This window comes from Symphalangus syndactylus, chromosome 5, assembly GCF_028878055.3.
Source record: "Symphalangus syndactylus isolate Jambi chromosome 5, NHGRI_mSymSyn1-v2.1_pri, whole genome shotgun sequence".
In the NCBI taxonomy this organism is placed as follows: Eukaryota; Metazoa; Chordata; class Mammalia; order Primates; family Hylobatidae; genus Symphalangus; species Symphalangus syndactylus.
Window position 1 is genome coordinate 92,571,899 of NC_072427.2, and position 16,904 is coordinate 92,588,802.

Sequence of the window (16,904 nt, forward strand, 5' to 3'; positions counted from 1 at the left end):
AGAACCTTTTTGGAAGATTTGGCTTTCCACAATTCTAGAATCTAAGACAGGGCGACTTGTGGCTTAACTTGAGTGGGAAAACCAAGCCATCACTTGCTGCTCTCTGCCCCTCCTCAAGACTGAAAAGTCTGATCTAATTTATGGACACGCCAGGATAGGTGACCACAGTCCATTGGAAGGACTGGAACAACTGTCACATTCTGAGCAGGGGTGACCAGTCTGGCCAGCCCCACACACACTGCTGTGCCTGGCGTTGTGTCCTCTCAGACAGGGAGGGGCCCATCTTCTCTCTGAGGGTAACGCTTTGACCTTCATTCTTTTTCTTCCCAATGCCTGGGAGATCTTGTTCTTGCTTTCCCTCCAGAATGTCCCACTGCTTCATTTCTACTGGTTGCTTCCCCTCCCTCATTTGGAAAACTAGGTGTTGTGCTTGTTTTCCCCAGCCACGCTGCCATCTCCCTTCCTCACCTAAGATGAGTGTGTCTTGAAGCTTCAGCGATCATCACCCTCTGCCCCTGCAGTCCAACTTCCATCCTGACCACCCTATTCAGAGTCTCTGGGAGTTTCCTTCCTTGCTGGGAAGGGCCTCTCCCCTGCTGAATGCACCACCTTGGCTTCCCCATCCTGGACTCTTCTTATCAGCAGAGCCCCCTCATTTCCACTAACTCCTCCTCCCTCTCACTACCTGCACCCTCTGCTCCTCCCGAGCAGTGTCTGTGGATGCTTCCTGGAGTATCTGGTGGTCTCGATTCTTGATTGTTGCTCTACACTTTCATCCTCTGAGACAGCCCATCTGTCTGCTCAGCACCCTTGGGTGTTTCATGCTTCTGTGCTGTTTGGTTAATAAAAAGTACCCTAGACTTAGAGCAATCACCCAAGACCAAACCCAATTGCAGCTGTGTAACCCTGGGCAAGGTAGCCAGCCTCTCTCAAATCAGCGATGCTGCCCACCACACAGATTTATTAAGGGGAGGGAATAAAGCTGAAAACAGATGTGAAGCTGCAAAGCTCAATGCTGGCACATAGTAGGTGTTCAATAAATGTTCATCCTATTCCCTAGCTGCGAGTTCCCCTTCCCAACTTACGATTTTGTAAGACACCAGGATCTTCCCACTTACCAGATCTTAATCTGCCATCGAATCTTAGAAAGTCCTTTTTTCTCTATTAGCCTTATCCCTTCTCCTCCATCCCCAGCATCCTCTCTCTAGTGTTGACCCATATCCCAAGCACAACCCCCTTAAATCTTTCACTCCATTATTTCCACTTCTTCTGCTCCACTGGAGTCATTTACTCATTAACACAGGAATGAGGCAAGATTCTTCTTGTTGCCACTTTTTCTCACCTTATACACACCTGCAGGCACACAAACACACACACACACACACACACACACACTTCTCTCATCTATCTGCAATGGCAGAAAGGAAAGAAGACAAGCTTCAGAATGGGACCAACTTGATGGAGGGTTCAATCTCCTATCCCCACCGTATATTAGACATGTAAGCTTCAGCAAGTGACTAAACCCTATGCACATCCACTGCCTCATCTGTAAGATGGGTCAATACTCCCCCGTGGGCTGTTGTGCCCTGCCCAGTACTTGGCACATAATAGATATTCAGTAAGGGTTGGCTTTTTCCCTGTCACACATCAGAGCCAGAATAATCTCCCACCTCCTTTGTGATGCCTTTGCCAATTAGTCCAGCCACCATTGGCCTCTGTCTCTGATGCACTAGAACATTCTTGGTCTCTTGTCCACAGTGTAGAATGCAACTGCACATTGATATGGGGCACTATGCAGGTTTTGCGTTACCAAGCAGGCTCTTAGCTTCCAGATGGGTCTGCCCATCTGTTTCTTAGATTATTTCTGGATTTCCCACAGTTTCCAGGACAATGTTGAGCTTATAAAAATAGTGATTATTGTAGTTACAAATTGTGTACCTTCTTCGACCCAGACACTATCATAATTGCTGTCATTTGTCCAATGGCTGCTGTGGACCAGGTGCCATCCTTGCAGGATTTTTTTCTTTCTCACAGTAACTCTTCAAGGTAGGTCTTATTATTGTCATTACACGGTTGAGGAAACAGACTGTGAGGCAGAAGTGGCCTGAACAAATACTTGCAGATTGGAGTTGGGAGAACAGGATTCCAACCCAGGCCCACCAGGCACTATAGCCAAGCACTTTGTCACCAGGCTCCCAAAGTGCATTATGTCATTTCATTCTCCCAGCAACCCAGCAAGGTGGACATTTCACCCTATTTTGCATATGAAGACTTAAGGCTGCAGGTCCCTTGCCTGGTGGGCAGCAGAGCTGGGATTCTCCAGGACTGGCTGTCTCCAAGCTCCACACTGGAAGAATCAGGAACAATAGATTTCTTCTTGCTCTCAGAAGGAAACCACCAACTCCACAGTCCCTGGGCAAGAGAACAGCCTGAAGCAGCCACTCCTTCAGAGAACACAGAAGGAGGAAAGGACAGTCTAGGATCCCAAGGTCTGGGATCTCACTGCAGCTCTGCCTCCTGGCAAATCTGTTGGCTTCCCTGGGCCTCACTTTCTTCATGTGTTCATCTAAAAAAAAGGAGAATGAAGTAAATGACATCTGAGGTTGCAGGACTGCTGCTAGCCCATACAGTGCCTTTGTGCAAATTACCACAGGTGCCCTTTCCTCTGGGTGGACTCCGGCCTGTGAACGGGCATGTGTCTTGGCAGGGGAAGCATTGACTAGGTTTCCACCCTCTTTCTCCTCTCATCTGGGCATCTTTGTTAGCGGACAACCTATATCGCTGTACATGATGGTCATGGCAGGTTCTTAATGGTTCTAACTGTCGACGGTCCTGATTGTTGAAATCACCTTAAAGAAGAATCAGGGGCTGGGCACAGTGGCTCACGCCTATAATGCCAACATTTTGGGAGGTCGAGGTGGGTGAATCACTTGAGCTCAGGAGTTCACGACCAGCCTGAGCATCATGGCAAGACCCTGTCTCTACAAAAAGTACAAAAATTAGCTGGGCATGGTGGCCTATGCCTATAGTCCCAGCTACTTAGGGGGCTGAGGTGGGAGGATTGCTTGGGCCCAGAAGGTTGAGGCTGCAGTGAGCTGTGATCGCACCACTGCACTCCAGCCTGAGTGACAGAGTGAGACCCTGTCCCCCCAAAAAAAGAAGAAGAATCAGGGTATTGAATATATGTCTCCTTTATCCAGCCCAGAGTGACCTGGCGTTTATCTCCTTTAAGCAATGAAATTGCACATTTTACCCAGCCGTATGCCATGAGCAGCCAGCATCAGTGTTTTGACCTTGCAGTGGGTACTAGACATTCTAAATTTAAATTCACATTGTGGGGTCCCCAAGCTAAAATGCTAATAGGACCCTTTACCCTTTAGAAGCTGTCGCCAGGTCCTCGTGGGATGTAGGATCTGCTCTACCACATACACCTATGACTTCAAACTTTCTGGTCTGTCTGGAATTCTGATTAGAATAGTCTCCCCTAGTCACAACAGCTCAAGGCACACAGCGAATCAAAACCAGCTCGCCTTCACAAGACACCACAGACACAAATGACAAGTGTTATCACCAGTCGCTGATGGGCAAGACTTCAAATAAGGACTTATGCCAATCAGGGCAAGGGACCAAAAGGAAACTATTGATTTTGAACTTCTGGCGCCACTTGTAACTACAGCTCTGAATTATCTCTCGCATGTGTCTAGATCATAAAATGGAAGCATCTCTCTCCATACTCTTTTCTCTACATCTGCTTTGCAATTCAAACATACACACACACACACACACACACACACACACACCCAGAGGCATCACTAACTAGTAACTGGTTAGAAATCCAAGATCGCAGCAATGAATATGATGGCAAAATCCCACCATTCCTCAGTCTGGAGCTATAGCATCGTAGCCCTTTGTAAGCTCTTCCTGCAATAAGACAAGAATGCAGTCACAAGATGATCTCTCATTTAAAATATATATATGCTTTCCATGTTTAAGCACAATCTCCTTTTCATTGTGGTAAAATAAACCTAACATAAAATTTATCATTTTAACGATTCTTAAAGTGCACACTTCAATGATACATTCAAGGTAAATGGAAATACCATCCATTTCCAGAACTCTTCATCTTCCCAAACAGAAACTGTCCCCATTACACATTAACTCCCCAATCCCCCTGCTCCAGCCCCTGGCAATCACCATTCTGCTTTGTCTCTATGAATTTGGCTATTCTAGGAACCTCACATAAGTGAAATCATATAGTACTTGTCTTTTTGTGTCTGGCTTATTTCACTGAGCATAATGTCCTCATGCTTCACCCATGTGGGAGCATGTGTTAGAATTTTCTTCCTTTTCAAGGCTGAATAATACTCCACTGTGTGGATAGAACACATTTTGTTTATCCATTTATCTGTTGATGGACACTTGAATTGCTACCACCTTTTGGCCACTGTGAATAACGCTGCTGTGAACATGGATATACAAATAGTCATTTATATATGCCTTTCTTGACCAGTCAAGATGCAGAAAGCTTTGCTTGATCTGTGATTATGCTGAGTTCGGTTTTTTGTTGTTGTTGTTGTTGTTGTTGTTGCTAGTTGCAGATTCAATTCAATGAATCAACTGAAATAGAGCATTCTTGAAATTCACACTCAAAAATGAGCCAGTTTGAGGCTTCTTTGTGATACAAACCCTAAGAGAACTGTCTCCAAGGTTCTGTTTCTCCCCCATCTTTCTCCCTTCCTCCCAAATATTCCCCACCTCTCTGGGACGAAGTTCATCACTTTTTCCATTTGAGCCTACCCTCCTACCAGAGGTCTCAGCAGCATTTTGTCTTGACTTCTATTCCGTCAAACACCTGACTCCACCAGCTATCCCTCTTCCTTATAACATCAGCCTAAACCCTTTTGGCTCCTTCTCAACATGTAAAAGTATTCAAAACTCCCCCAGTTCACATACACACCCGTGACACATGTGCATACTGCACACACATCCATGCACACACACACACGTCAGTCCTCACTCCATCCAGCTCCCCTCCAGCTCTCTCTGCCTTTAAATACATCATCTACACTCACCATCCCTCACTCCCTCACAGGTGAGTCACTCCTTAACCCACTGCAATCTGCCTTAGACCCCACCACTCCACCAACACCACCATCACCAAAGTCACCCCTAGTATTAGTTTCCAGGGGCTGCCATAACAAATACCATGAACTGGGCAGCTTAAAACAAAAGAGACTTATCCTCTCATAATCTAGAGGTCAGAGTCCAAAGTCGAGGTGTCAGCAGGCCACCCTCCCTCCAAAAGCTCAAAGGGAGAATCTTTCCTTGCCTCTTCCAGCTTCTGTTGGCTCCGGGTGTTCCTTGGCTTGAGACCGCATCTCTCCAGTCTCTGCCTCTGTCTTTACCTGGCTGCTTCTCCATGTCTCTGTGAATCCTGCTCTGTCTCTTATGAGGACATCTAATTGGACTTAGGGCCCACCTTAATTCAATATGATTATATATTGACCCCTACCTTATTTATATCTGCAAAGACCCTATTTCCATATAAGGTCACCTTCTGAGGTTTGGGGTAGATACGAACTTTGGAGGGAAACCCTTCAATCCACAACACTAGTGAATCCCTATTGCCAAGTCCAGTGGACAGCTCCCAGTAGCTCTATGCAGCATTTGTTTTGGTTATTCAAAATAGAAATAGATTTATGTTTCCTACTGGTTCCTTAGATGGTAGAAGCATATTAGGGGAAATTTTTAAATAGAAAAATTAAAAGAGAAAGCAAAGACACCCACAGAAACTTACAACTCAGAGACTAATCAAAATTTCTACTTTGGAGAACATTCATTCTTTACACACACACACATACACGCACATTCACAAACATGCACACGTTACTGTAAGATGGCAATATTTGCAAAGTAGACCATATGTTTCTTATGCTGCTGCTTCTCTTAATGCTGTGGCATGGACAATTTGCCAGGTCAATAAACATACACCTACTCATTCAATGAATAAGTGCTGTGGCCCTACTCCGTGTACCACGTGCTTTTTCCAGGACCTGAGCTCTAGCAGTGAATAAAACAGAAAGAGATCCCTGCACTCCTGGAATGTACCTTCTGACAAGAGCCAACAGACAATTAAAAATGAACACAGTGAATAACATCTACCATATTGGAAGGTGAAAAACACAACAGAAAAAGAAAACAGTAAAACAAGGAAGGATGACCATGAGTACTGGGAGGTAGTGGATGAGATTTTAAATGTAAGCCTGGCCAGGCGTGGTGGCTCACACCTGTAATCCCAGCACTGTGGAAGGACGAGGGGGGTGGATCACCTGAGGTCAGGAGTTCAACACCAGCCTGGCCAACATGGTGAAACCCCGTCTCTACTAAAAATATAAAAATTAGCCAGGCGTGGTGGCAGGCACTTGTAGTCCCAGCTACTTGGGAGGCTGAAGCAGTAGAATTGCTTGAACCCGGGAGGCAGAGGTTGCAGTAGTGAGCTGAGATCACTCCATTGCACTCCAGCCTGGGTGACAAGAGTGAAACTCCATCTAAAAAAAAAAAAAAAAAAAAAAAAACAAATAAATAAATGTAAGCTTCATTGAAAAGATAATCTTTGCAAAGAGTTGAAGATCCCAAAATGTTGAAAAATAATTTTTAATGACTGCATCGTATTCCATTGATTATATCTGCAGCAGTATGTTTAACCAGTGCTCTGGTGATAGCCATTTGGGTTGTTTCTGATTTTTCACTATTATAAAAGAGGCTGTACTACATCCCTGCATACAATTTATGAATATTTGTTATGTTAATTCCTTAGAATAAATGACCCCGTATTGTCAGTCCAAGGTGAATGTTCATTTCTAAATTGTGATAACTACTCTTACCCTTCCTTCTGGAAAGACTGTGCTATTACACATAATACGTACAAGTATGAAATTACACTTCCTCTCCCAACACACACCTTTCATATACTCATTTGTCATTTATTTAAAATTTTGCCAATCTTAGGGTAACAAAGTTTATCTTATTTGTATTGCTTTCCTTTGCCATGGATGGACAGTCTTTTTATATGTTTTCTAGCTTTTTATTTTTTTTTTTTTTTTTTGAGGCAGAGTCTTGCTCTGTCACCCAGGCTGGAGTGCAGTGGCGCGATCTCCGCTCACTGCAACCTCTGCCTCCCGGGTTCAAGCGATTCTCCTGCCTCAGCCTCCTAAGTAGCTGGGATTACAAGCACGCACCACCATGCCCAGCTAATTTTTGTATTTTTAATAGAGACAGGGTTTCACCATGTTGGCCCGGTTGGTCTGGAACTCATGATCCATATTCCTTCTCTCAGAAACTCCTCATTTATTTCCTTTGACCATTTTTTTCTATTGGGGTATTTATTGCTTTTGTAAACTGGGAATATATATGTGTTGTGTTATAAAGATTTTTCCTGTTTTTTTTAATAGACATTTACAATTTTTACATTGTCAAAAATATTCTTTTAAAATAGTTTCTGGATTTCTATCGTGTTTAAAGAAAAGGCCTGCCTAAATCTTAGAATTATTTTTTTAAGACATCTTAAACTTCTGTAGTTTTATTTTTTGCCTTTAAATCCTTGATCTCTTTAGAATTTATTCCAATGAAAGGAATAAGGATGAGACTCATCATCTTTTTTCCAGGAGGGCAATCAGTTGTCCCACAGCCTGCAGTGAATAATGCCCTTGAGAAATGCTTCCTCTGCATCTGCTCCAGGTCCAGGTCGCCCTCAGCTCTAGCCCCACACACCTGGTTGCCTACAGGAGAGCTCACCTGAATGTCTGCGGATACTTTAAACTGAACATGCCCAAACGAACACCATCCTCTGCCATCCAAAATCCATTCTTCCTGTCTTGACCACCCTACTACCCCACCGCCATTGGGTCATTCTCCTGCCTACTCCCCTCCACACTCACTGGTCTCCAACTTAAATCAGTTCTACTTCTTAGCCCCAAATCCACTACCATCTCTTCACTCCCGTGGCTGCCTCCTTATTTCAGCACCTGGCCATTTCTCCCTCCTACGGGCACCCTTCGACAACCGACTGCCCAGTGAGTCAAAGCCAGACTGTGGACGCTTCCTGTGCTACCCATGAGCTAAAAGCTAATAATAGTTGTGCATGTTGTAAGGGTTGTAAAAAGTTTTTTTTTTTTTTAATATGCAACAGAGACCTGTGTTTCCTGAAAGTAACACACTGACTAAGCAAAAGTATTTACCATCTGGCTCTTTACAGAATGCTTGCCAACCCTTGCATCTAATCTATACTCCATACCACTGCTCTTCAGAGACCTTTCTAAAACATGCAAAATAATCATATCACTCCCCAGTTTAAAACCAATCTCCTTAGTCTAGCATAGAGGACTTCAGGGCCCGGCCTGGGCTTCATCCACCTCTCTCATCTCATTCCCCTTCATTTCCTCCATGCACACTGCATACCAGCAGCGCAGAATCTGTGCCACTCCCAACCAAAGTTGTTTCATGCCTTTAAAGACTTTTACACATTCTGTTCTTGCTTTTCTTTTTTTTTATTTGTTTTCTATCATTCAGTTTTTATTTTAGATTCAAGGAGTACATGTGCAGGATTGTTACATGGGCATATTGCTTGATGCTGAGGTTTGGAGTATGACATTCTGTCACGCATTTAGTGAACATAGTACCAATAGTTTTTCAAACCTTGTGCCTGTCCCTCCCTCTCCCCTCTAGTAGTCCCCAGTGTCTACCGATGCTATCTTTACATCCATGAGTCCTCAGTGTTTAGCTCCCACTCATAAGTGAGAACATACAGTATTTGGTTTTCTGTTCCTGCATTAATTCACTTGGGATAATGACCTCCACCTACTATGCTGCAAAGGATGTGATTTCATTCTTTTCATGGCTGTGTAGTATTCCATGGTGTATTGTACCACATTTTCTTTATCCAGTCCACCAATAATGGGCACCTAGGTTGATTCCATGTCTTTACTCTTTGTGAATAATGCTGCGATGAACATACAAATGCATGTATCTTCTTGGTAGAAGAATTTATTTTCCTTTGGGAATATACTCAGTAATGGGATTGCTGGGTCGAATGTCAGCTCTGAGTTCTTTGAGAAATCTCCAAATTACTTTCCACAGTGGCTAAACTAATTTATATTTCCACCAACAGTATATAAGTTTCCCTTTTCTCCACAGCCTCATGAGCGTCTGTTGTTTTTTGACTTTTTAATAATAGCCATTCTGACTGGTGTGAGATGGTATGTCACTGCGGCTTTCAATTGCATTTCTCTGATGATCAGAGATGTTGAACATTTTTTCGTATGTTGGTTGACCACTTGTATGTCTTCTTTTGAGAAGTCTGTTTTTCCGTTGCCCACTTTTTAATGGGGTTGTTTTTTCCTTGTTAAATTAAATTCCTTTTAGATTTTGGATATTACACCTTAGTCAAATGCAGTTTGCAAATATTACCTCCCATTACCTTGGTTGTCTGTTTACCCTGTTGATAGTTTATTTTGCTGTACAGAGGCTCTTTAATTAGGGCCTGCATATCAACTTTTGACTTGTTGCAATTGTTTTTGAGGGACATAGTCATAGATTCTTTCTTTCCCAAGGCTGATGTCCGGAATGGTGTTTCCTAGGTTTCCTTCTAGGATTCTTATAGTTTGAGGTCTTACATTTAAACCTTTAATCTATATTGGGTTAATTTTTGTATATGGTGAAAGGTAGGGATCCAATTTCATTCTTCTGCACATGGCTAGCCAGCTATCCCAGTACCATTATTAAATAGAAAGTCCTTTCCCCACTGCTTATTTTTGTCAACTTTGTCAAAGATCAGATGGCTATAGGTATGTGGCTTTATTGCTGAGTTCTCTGTTCTGTTCCATTGATCTATGTGTCTGTTTTTGTACCAGTACCGTGCTGTTTTGGTTACTGTAGCCTTACAGTGTAGTTTGAAGTCAGATAATGTGATGCTTCTGGATTTGTACTTTTTGCCTAGGATTGCTTTAGCTATTCAGGTTCGTTTTTGGTTCCATATGAATTTTAGAATAGTTTTTATAAATCTGTGAAAAATGACATTGGTAGTTTCATAGGAATAGCATTGAATCTGTAGATTGCTTTGGGCAATATGGCTGTTTTAATGATATTGATTCTTCCAGTTCGTGAGCATGGGATGTTTTTCCATTTGTGTCATCTCTGATATCTTTCAGCAGTGTTTTGTAGTTCCTGTAGAGATCATTCACCTCCTTGGTTAGATATATTCCTAGGTGTTTTATTTTTGTGTGGCTATTATAAGTGGGATTTTATTCTTGATTCAGCTCTCAGCTGGAATGTTATTAGTGTATAGAAATGACTCTGATTTTTGTACATTGATTTTTGCATCCTGAAACTCTACCAAAGTTGTTTATCAGTTCCAGGAGCCTTTTGGCAGAGTCTTTAGAATTTTTTAGGTATAGAATCATATTATCAGCAGAGAGATCATTTTACTTCTTCTTTTCCTGTTTGGATGTCTTTTATTTCTTTCCCTTGCCTGATTGCTCTGGCTAGGACTTCCTGTGCTTGCTTTTCAGATGCCCCCACCATCCCAGTCTTCGTCCATCAGGAAGCAAGTACATGCTCACCATTACCTTGGGCTAACCCATCCTGCTCTACACCCAAGACAAATTTAAATGTAATATTGCTGATATCCTCCCCAGTGCCCCTTTCTCTGATCTCTGTTTTCACATTGTTTTAACTTATTTCCAACCAGCGGAAATCTGTTTCCAATGAGGCCATGTTGTAGCCTGTATCAGAATTTCCTTCCATATATTTGTCCTTTTGTGTCTGGTTTATTTCATTTGAATAATGTCTTCAAGGTTCACCCATGTTGTAGCATATATCAGAATCTCCTTCCTTTTTAAGGCTGACTAATAATCCATTGTATGTACATACCACATTTTGTTTAGCCATTCATTTCTTGACGTAACAGTTGTATTCACCTTTTTACTGCTGTGGATAATGCTAGTATGAACACTGGTGTGCAAGTATCTGTTTGAGTCCCTGCTCTCAATCCCTTGGGGTTTCCTAGAAGTGCAATTGCTGGATTACATGGTGATTCTATGTTTAACTTTTTAAGGGACTAACATACTGTTTTTCATAGCAGCTGTACTGTTTTACACTCCCACCAGTGATATACCAGCATTCCAATTTCTCTACATCCCGCCAACACTTGCTATTTTCTTTTTTTTTTTTAAATAATAACCATCTAATAGATGTGAAGTGGTATCTCATTATGGCTTTGATTTGCATTTTTCTAATGACTAATGATGAAGAACATCTTTTCATTTGTTTATTGGCCATTTGGATATCTTCTTTGGAGAGATGTCTAGTCAAGTCCTTTGCCCATTTCTGAATGGGTTATTTTTTGTTAAGGTGTAAGAGTTCTTGATATATTCTGGATCCCAGTCCCTTATCAGCTGTATGACTAGAAAATGTTTTCTCCCATTCCGTGGGTTGGGGGTGATTTTTGATGAGGAAGAAACCACACTTCTGTGTCACTAAGGGCACTGCCCAAACAACTGACACTTGGTTAAACCCAAGAGAAAGATGACATCATCTGTCCCTTTTTCCTTAGCTCACTGTGACAGCCCCCCCAGCCCCCAGGCCTCCCGGACACCCTCCTCCTTCAAGGTCCCCTGGACGGTTACAGGGATAGCTGACTTGACTTGTCCTATAGGGTTCACTCCTCAAGTTGTCTCAAACCTGCATACATTCTCACTTTTCCTTCTAATTCATATCCCCAGTAAGGACCCTGTAGGGTTTAGTTACGATTTTCTTGGATTCAGGTCAAGCAAATGTCTCAGTTTCTAAATTGTCAGCTATATGGGATGGGATACCTTCAGATCAAGTGCTTTATCATTATTTAGCTCTTTGTGTGATACATTTCTTAAATCAGGTATCAAGAGTGTCCCGATGTGTTGTTTGGCGATTTCTTGTTTTAATTATACAAGTAATATAAATATATTCTAGAAAATTTCAAAAATGTTTAACAAGAAAATTAAAAGTACCCATGAACCCCCCCACCCAAAATTGCCCTATTAACATTCACATCTGGTGTATTTCCTTCCAATCTTTGACTTTGCAGGTACATTAGAGATCTATCCTGTTTTTCTCAACTAGGTTTTCCTCATGACATTAAGAAGTCTCAAAGTACTTTTTGAATGTTTTCTTGGATACTGGAAGTTTCACCTGCAAAATTCATATACAACTTGAAATGTAAGAAACATCTACTACAGACCAGGGCCACCAGGGAGGCTTCCCTGCAACAAGAGCTGTACCTGAAATGCAACAACACAATCCCACTGATTCGAGGACAAGGCTCGGCCCAGCTGTGGCTCTGTCATTTATTATTATTTCTTTCAGATTAAATTTCAACATGAGGCTATTTTGTACCTTAGCTAGTTCCATGTAAATTGATAATTTTTCTAAAAGAGAAGGAGAAAGAAACAAAAGAGAGGAGGAGAAAAACTGACCTTCACACAGGCCCACATTTACTCTGAGCCAAAATCCTGAAAAGCTACTCTCAAAGTCAAGTAAATCATCAAAGTTCTCGGCGCCATTCTTTGGGTCCCTTTGCACATTTGTGCAGCATTTCATGGCTAACAGAGGGTGTACCCCCTCTACACTATCCTTGGTGGTAAGAAGTTGCCTGTGTCATCAGCTGTGCAGGAACATGGGAGAAATGTCTGCTCTCCCAACCGCAGCTGCAACTTGCCCTACGGAGCAGCTCAAAATGCTCCTGGAGATGCGATTCAGATCCCCCGCTCGAATTCACACCTGGGATTCTGAGAAAGAAAGAAATGTCACAAACTGTGATCACCATTTCCTTCTATATTTACCCTGCAACATCTGCATGTATGCCAGTGAGTGCTGAGCCGCTGCTCCCTGCTCAGACCTGGACTCGCCCTCTCTCCCTAGCCCCGTTCCCTGTGATGACTCTGGACACAGCCCTGAGGCTCTGGCCCCTCTTTTGCTCTCACCCACCCCATGCCCCATACCCTCTCCTCCTCTCTGACTGTGCCATTCCTGGCCCCTTGGGGTTCCTCCTTCATCTCTTCTCTCCCAGAACTCTCACATTTCCTTGGCTTTTTTGATTTCTCTCAACTCTGTGCCTGTTCATCCCACCAGCTGCCATGATGCAAGACCCACCCTTCCCTCCCCATCTCCCCATGGATGTACCTGGCCTGCACCCACGGCCTCACCTGTGAGGGACCCACCGGAGCCACCTTCCAAACACACTACCAACCAGGGAGGTTTGGCTTTTTCTGTTTTGTTGTTTTTTTGTTTCCCATTGTATTTTTTATTATTATTATACTTTAAGTTCTAGGGTACATGTGCAGAACGTGCAGGTTTGTTACATAGGTATACATGTGCCATGTTGGTTTGCTGCACCCATCAACTCGTCATTTACATTAGGTATTTCTCCTAAAGCTATCCCTCCCCCAATACCCCACCCCCCAACAGGCCCCGGTGTGTGATGTTCCCCGCCCTGTGTCCAAGTGTTCTCATTGTTCAATTCCCACCTATGAGAATATGCAGTGTTTACTTTTCGTTGATTTTTAAAGGCAATGAAGTAGCATTGCATTACATTTTTTCCCCTAATACCAAACACAAGCATTTAATTAACCCCAGACTAATTCATTACAAACACTAAACCCAAACATTCATCTTCGGCTTTCTTTTCTCTGTCTTTGCTCTTTCCCACAACCATTCCCTCGACGACTCTTCTATCTGCTTATAGGTGTCATATATTTCTGCCCACAACATTAGAGATAAGGCTCTATTTGAAAACAGATGCAAAATATATAATGGGTCAAACACAATTGTTGCTTTTCTTGTTTCTAGACAGATAGCAGCTCTCTACCCATGACTCAGGATCCAGGCTCCTTCACCTCTTGACTTCATTGTCCCCCACAGAAGGGGCAAAGGCATAAGGAGGGGACGCATCCACTATTTAGGACAATGGCCCAGGAAGACACACTCAACTTCAGATGGGCCAAGACTCAATCACCATGGCCAACCCTCAATGCAAAGAGGATGGGAAATGTGGTCCAGCCCTGGGGAGGAATTGGATTTTAGGGGAGCAACAGATATCCCCCCAGACTTTCCAGAGCACTGATCACTACTCATTCATTAACCTTTCAAGACAGGTTCTTCCAGGTCAGGACAATTGTCTGGAGCTGGGGGTTTGCAGTTTAGTCAGAAAAGGGATAAAGCCTACAAATTGGAGATGGAGGGGAGGCAGGAATAAATTTCCTTCGTAACATTTTTTAAGTATGATAGATCACTGAAGACTTGAGAATCAGCTAATTTGACAAACCCTCTTCTTCCACTAAGGACTCAGAAATACAAGAGCTTAGGGTGGCTTTGCACAGCTGGGCAGCCTCCCAGTGGTCAAGACGGGATATACACCAGGCCTGCTGGACCCTTCGCAGGGCTCTGCAGACAAGGTCTCCCCAGCCAGGCAGAGTTTGAGCCCAGACACCGTTCCAATAAAGTCATATTTAGAGACTTCCACTCAGCACAAAATTAGCAGTGAGAGCTCGGAGTTGACCATTCAAGGATAAGAACACCCTGCCATGTAGGGGGTAGCAGCAGTGAGAAGGACATGGCCTCTGCCTCCCTCCACATATCCCAACCCACCTCCAGTGAGCAGGACATGGCCCCTGCCTCCCTCCACACACCCACCCCACGTCCAGTGAGCAGGACATGGCCCCTGCCTCCATCCACATGCCCACCCCACCTCCAGTGAGCAGGACATGGCCCCTGCCCTCGATCCATACATCCCACCCCACCTCCAGTGAGCAGGACATGGCCCCTGCCTCCATCCACATGCCCACTGTACCTTCAGGCCTCCCACCCTCAACAGCCTCCCATCAACACCTGTCCTGGTATTTGTTCTAAGAAAGGGAAAAAAGCAAATTTTCTTACAAATGAATGACTTTTCTTATTATCAGTGAAGGACTACTGAGGGCGATCATCTAAAAGTCAAAGCTGTCAGACTAGAGAGTAGGCTCTGCAGAACAGATGCTGTCTCTTTCTGAGGCTGAAACACAAAAACAGATCCAGGAGATTGATTTTTAAGGCAACTGATCATCCATGGGCAAGGTTAACTCATAAGTTAGGCTGGTGGCACTCAAATCCCATCTCTGGCTATGTTCTTATTCAGATAAATGATGGTTTGTCAACAGATGACATTTCTCCTTTAACCAAGATTAAAAACAGAGTGTCCACAAAGGAAACACATGGCAGAGTCAAAGGACACAGAATTTAAGTCTGGAGGAAGAAATTTCTTACCAAACTTTTAGAAGACTTCCGTATTATTGGCCAAATAAATAATTTCCTAAGTGGATTATATGCTTTTAAACAGCAGAATCAGTTCCAAAATTCCCCTGCACTCAAGTTTTAGGAGAGCTTTCCTAATGCATTATTAACTAATGAGTGAACCAATGCATTAATCACGAAAGCCATAAGAAAAAACATAACTAGACATGGTGCCTCATGCTTGTAATCCCAGCATTTTGGGAGGCCAAGGTGCCAGGATGGCTTGAGACCAGGAGTTGAAGACCAGCCTGAGCAACATAGTGAGACCCCCATCTCCATGAAAATAAAATAATTGGCCAGGCATAGTGGCATAAGCCTGCACCTCCTGTGCCTACTCAGGAGGCTGAGGTGGGAGGATCACTTGAACCCAGGAGATCGAGGCTGCAGAGAGCTATGATGGTGCCACTACACTCCAGCCTGGGTGACAGAGCAAGACCCTATCTCTAAAAAAAAAAAAAAAAAAAAAAAATTAAACTTTTTTAAAAGAAAGAAAATAACCACAAGCTAAAATTACAGATGTTGAATGTTGAGGAGGCAGAAACCAAATTAAATATGTAAGCACACAGAAAGAGAGAACATTTCCCAACCCTTTTTTGTTTACCTTGGCATTGAATCAACCATTAAAGTACAATGCATGCATACTTACCAACAAAAACCAGAAACATTTTTTAAACCCTGAAATTTGGCCAATAGTTCAAAGAGCTTGTTCAAGATTCTTGCCCTAAACATAAGGAAAGTGACAAGGGAACAATTTATTACAAAAAAATATTGATTGCAAGTCTGTTACATGCCGGCACAGATCACATACATGGTTTTGTTTAACTTTATAACAACACTGTGAGTTGGGTATCATGATCATTTTGTAAATGAGGAAACTGAGGCTCACAAATTTGGATATTGTGTTGTAAGTAAGTCAGTTCAGGCTGCCATAATAGAATATCAATCACAGACTGGGTGGCTTAAACAATGGACATTTATTTTCTCGTTATTCTGGAGGCTGGAGTTCAAGATCAAGGTGTTGGCAGGGTTAGTTTCTGGGAGCCCTCTCTCCTTGGCTTGCAGATGGCCACCTTCTCCCTGTGTCTCATATGGCTTTTCCTCTGTTTGTGTGCACCCCTGGTGTCTCTCCCTCTTTTCATAAGGATACCAGTCCTACTAGATTGGAGCCCCAACCTTATGGCCTCATTTAACCTTTAACTATCTCCTTAAAGGCCTTATCTCCAAATACTGTCACCTTAGGGGTTGGGGCTCAAGCCCCATATGGATTTGGTGAGGACACGATACAGTCCGTAACAGATATCATGGCCAAGAGCCCACTGAGAGTTTCTAAGTAGTAGAGCTAAGACTGTCTGAATCTAAAAAGGACTCCATCAGAGCTTACTGCCTCTCCCATGCCACAGCATCTCAGAGTTGGGAGGCATCCCTCTGTGAGAGCTGACTCAGTAGAACCTGCTGGCAGGGACACAATTTTGCAGCAATAAGCTCCGTCCTGGTGGGCAGGATGGTGAAGTACTTACACAAACTAGATCGAAGAGCACAGAAGTCTA

The 16,904-nt window shown here is 43.2% G+C and overlaps 1 protein-coding gene across 2 annotated transcripts in view; it reads left to right on the forward strand.

Annotated features, from left to right (window-relative positions):
• The window catches only part of KCNJ6 (potassium inwardly rectifying channel subfamily J member 6), a 321,643-nt gene that overhangs the window by 198,629 nt on the left and 106,110 nt on the right, over positions 1 to 16,904 (forward strand). The gene's annotated exons all lie outside the window — the stretch shown is intronic.